The sequence below is a fragment of the Talpa occidentalis genome, unplaced genomic scaffold (genome assembly GCF_014898055.3).
Source record: "Talpa occidentalis isolate TD23 unplaced genomic scaffold, MPIMG_talOcc4v2.1 talOcc4.17, whole genome shotgun sequence".
NCBI lineage: Eukaryota > Metazoa > Chordata > Mammalia > Eulipotyphla > Talpidae > Talpa > Talpa occidentalis.
Window position 1 is genome coordinate 39104558 of NW_023601754.1, and position 4820 is coordinate 39109377.

Below are 4820 nucleotides of genomic sequence, written 5' to 3' on the forward strand. Positions count from 1 at the left end.
GCTCCCCACTCTGTCTCTGGTGAATCCTCTCACCCCCCGCACCTCTGGCCTGTGCCCCAGTTCTTGTATGCATAATTAAATACATTTAAAAAAAAAAAGAAGAGTTAGTTCCTCATAGACAAATGGAGAGGGTGTTATCAGAAAACCATAGATGGACTCTGAGCAGGCAAAGTGAACCCCACCAAGGTTTTGCAGCTTGAGTCCTCCCTTGAGTCCATAGGGAGGTTAAAAAAAAAAAAAAAAGACACACAGCCACCCAAGCTGGTTGGAGTAACTGTCTTGGCTGCTAGGAGTCAGTTGATAGGAACGACATAGATGTTTAAACCCCAAAGCAACCCTGGGGATGAAGCAATAACCATGTCAAAAGGTACAAGGTATAAGAACAGAGACATCTGCCATTGCCTGTCCACTCCACACAGGTGCTAACGATGCTCACCACACATCAGAATCTTCAGAGAGTTCTTCAGGCTTTCATGCAGCAATGAAAAGCAGAGAGATTGTCCTAAATTAAGAAAACAAAATACTCAAATGCAGTGCACAGAGCTTGGTTGGATCCTGGTTCAAAAAGAATACTTACACAAGATATTTGGAGGAAAATTGGAGAAACTTACAACACTTTTTATTTTGCCCATCTCATAGGGGAAAAAATATCTCAGTGAATTTTTAATTTCTATTTGTCTTCTTAGGCAGTTGAGCATTTTTTCCCAAATGCCAAAGGAATATTTGTATTTCCTTTTCTATTAACTTTCTGTTGAGCCTTTGCTCATTTTTTTTTAAGATTTATTTATTTATGCATACAAGAGCTGGGGCACAGGCCAGAGATGCGGAGGGTGAGAGGATCCACCAGAGACAGAGTGGGAAACAGAACAGGCAGATTAACTGAAATACACTGCTGAGGGGAGCAGTGGGTGAGACAGGAGAGGTCTGCTGCATCATGTGGGTTGCTCCCTGGCCAGCCGGGGATCGAACTCGTGCTGCAGAGGCTGTGGATTGCTTCATAGTACAGTGCTTAACCCCTTGCGCCACCAGGGAGGCCCCCTTTGCTCATTTTTATATATTGGGTTATTGGTCTTCCTTTTGGTTTCTAGGAACTCTTTGTATATTAGGGAAATTAGTCCTTTGTGATGTTTGTCTGTCGATGTTTTTTGGATTTGGTTTTGAGTCTGTCTGTCTGTCTCTGTAGGTCGGTGAGGCGCTGATCCTGCCAGGCTGTCAAGAACAGTGTATGTGCTTGCGTGGCCAAGGTCCCCAGTGCCAGCCGTTTTCCTGCCCACAGGGCACAGACTGCATCCTGGCTGGGGGAATGTGGTCATGTGAGGCTGGGGAGGGTGCCACATGTCGCCTAGTGCCTGGGGGCCTCTTCACCACCTTTGATGGCTTCAGTGGGTTTGCGCCCGTGCCTATTATGCCCTGTGCCTATGATCTAGCCACACTGGTAGGTTCCGGGCCTGAAGATCCTGACTGGTTCCATGTCATTGCTGACTTCCCACCCTGTCCGGGGTGCACTGCCACCCAACCGTGGGTGATCATCAACTTCAGGGATGGCTGTGCAGCTGTGGGACCCAATCAAGAAATATGGGTAAGAGATTCACTCAGTCCCAGCCAAGACTTGTGCATAACCTGGTACCTTTCCCTGGGCCCTGTTGATCCCTCAATGCCCCCCTGTACTTTTTAAAGCAGAATTCTCCCATTATCCTCTGATCTCACATTAACCTCCATTGGCTAAATGCCCTAGCCCTGATCTCCCATCATTCTCTGAATCTCACATAAACTTCACCCTGGACTTGTCAACATCCACTGACCCCACCTTGAGCCCAAACCTGCTGAATGCCTGGGAACTGACTGAGAGCTGTAATAGGGGAAGCAGAAGCCTGAACAATCAGGGCAGGAATGGGGGACACAAGGAGGCTATGCGAGTCCGGAGGAAGTTCCCCAACATAGAGGATGAGTGAAGGGAGTGAAAAATGAGCTGAGGCTCATTAGGAGCAAGGAGGAGCATTACAGAGCTAGACCCAGAAAAGGAAAATACAGTATTTAACTGTGGTGAAAATGAACTAATGAGCATACAATAGACCACTGTGTGTCCATGGGCTGAGCGTCAAGGTGTGCCAAGGTGACTTATTATAAAATCACAAGATCCAGGAAGCACCTGGATTGCAGAGTTGAGGAGTGAGAGACTTCAGTGGAGACAGCAGGCACAAGTTGACAAGTTGTCCGTGTGGAAAGGGGATAATAGAGACCAACAGTTGGCGAGGGTATCTTAGAACTGATTTATTATGATTTTGAGATTAGATAAACTCAAGGATATTTAAGTGCTAATGGGAAGAAGCCAGATAAGTTGTAAATCCAGGAGAGAGAGAGATGCCAGGGTGGAGGGTACCTGGCTCCTCAAGGAACATGGAAGCTGAGAGCAGCAGAGAATTGGAATCCAGGAAGGCAAAATGGATATTTATAAGCAAGGGGAGGGCCTCCCCAGTGGCACAGCGGTTGAGCGCTGGGCTGTGAAGCTGCCCGCAGCCTCTGCAGCGCCGGTTCGATCCCCGGCCACCGGGGAGGGTCCCACATGGCGTGCAGACCTCTCCTGCCGCCCGCTGCTCCCCTCAGCAGTGTACTTCATCACTATGCCTGCTCTACTCTCTGCTCTGGCTCTGGTGAATTCTCTCACCTCCCGCGCTTCTGATTGTACCCAGTGCTTGTATAAATAAATAAATAAATCTTAAAAAAAATGACCTTGTTCAGGTCATGAAAACTATAAGCAAGGGGAAAACAAAGCTGAAATCCCATGCTGAGAATAGAATCCAGCTGTGCAGCTCGAGGCTGATTGTAAGAATGGGACTGGGATATCTGTCATAACCTGGCAGGTAAGCTAAGGCAGAACCTTTGGTTGCAGAGATGCTGACTGAGACACACTCTTAAAACTCTAGTGTAAACTTGCACAAAAAAATGACTCTCGCTATGCCTAAATGTATGCGTCAAAATAAGTGGCGATAAAAATAGTACTCACCACCACATAGGGTGGCTATGAGGATTACATGTAAAGTGTTTGGCATATGCTAATTACTCAGTTTAAGCTGTGACTACTCTTGCAGCTACTTTTAGATAGTTATTGGAGAGGCAGTATATGTAGCAGTGATTAAGAACAAGATCCTAAAGTCAGATCCCCTGGATTCATACCTGGTTCTGCTAAATACTTACCGGATATGTGAACCTGGGAAAGGTATGTTAAGTTGCCTGGGCCTCAGTTTTCTTATCAGTAAGAGGCAAAAGGCAAATAGTACTGTAGATCTATCTTGACAGAATGTTGGTGAGGATTAAATAGCAACTATCATTTAGAAGGCTAAGTGTTCAATCAGTGATAAATACTGTTTTAAAATAAATGTTACATGAAATATAAAGTAGGTGACAACCTATTAGAATACCAGTTGCATTGTATTATTTTGCATATTGTATTATTCTACTATGTCATACATTATTTTATGGCCTAATTAACTTAGAACAGTGCTTGGCACAGAGTTTGGTAAGGGGTCAGTTAAGTTATCCAATTATGAAGACACAGGTGAGAGAGATGTGACACGTTTCATACGCGCTTTTTGTCTAAAGAGCCCAAGTTTATTATGAAGAAAGAAGCGTGTTATGAAACTTCATTACAGTTACAAGTATTTTGCCATTCTTGAGTTTATCTTTTCCTCCCACTCTTTTTGTTTTGTCCCTGCTGAAGGGTTTTAAAGCCACTCCTAGACCTTACTCCTCTGGCAAAGACCAGGATATGCACTTCCACAGACACAGGGGTTCTGAGGTTCCAGACTCCCGCCGCCAGCCCCCGCCTTTGCTCTCCGCAGGTGAACCGTCGCCCAGCGCAGCTCCCGGCCCGGGTGTGCGGGGGCGTGGTGGCGCGCTGGGAGGAGGGCTCCCGGATTATCATCGAGCGGACCCCCACGCTCCGGATGCTGGTGGGGCCGGAGGGGGCCGTAGCCTTGCGGGCCTCCCCCACCCTACAAGGACGCCTCCGGGCAGCTTGCGGAGACTACAACGGCGTCTCGGCCGACGACCTCAGACTCCCGGGGGGACTCCCGGGTGCCAGCCTACTCGACGTGTTCCAGGCCTGCCGGACTCAGGCCTTCAACAGCTGGTGAGGCCCCTCCCTCGCCGCCGCGGGGCGGCCCCCTGGGCAGAGGGCGCGTGGCCAATACCCCGCTACGCGGGCATCCTTTGACGGGCTAGTCTCCCCACAGCACGGAGAAACTCGTCCCGCCGGCGATGACCTAATACCACCGCGTGACCCGTGCCCCTGCGTGTCCCCAGAACTGGGGTCCCGACGCCCCTCTGCGCCGGCGGTGGGGACGCACGGTGCTCCCCGACGGTGTAATAAAGAACAGATGACACAAATGTGCTGGCGCCTGTCTTCTCTCTCCCGGCTCCCGGACCTGCGAGGCAGTCCAACCTCCGTCACGACTCAAAAGCGCGTGTCCCTAAGCCTATCAGTCCGAGCGTCTAGCCCCCCGCCCCCCGCCCCCCGCCCCCGCCCCCGCCCCCGCCCCCGCCCCCGCGCCCGCGCCCGCGCCCGCGCCCCCAGGTGTCCAGCGCCGCTGCCGGGTCAAGGACACAGATTGTCGGTGGGACGGGCTAGCGGGTCAGAAGCTTCGCCCCCTGTCGCAATGCTGTGACGTAACGGTGGCGCCAGCCAATGGGGCGCGTCAGCGCCGGGAGGCGGAGGCTGGGATGCGCGCCGGCCGGAAGTGCCTGTTGCCTCCAGCGCCAGCTTTTTCTGCGGCGCTGCCCGGCGGGGCGGTTGGGCGCTCGGGGCGGGCGCCCGCGGCCCC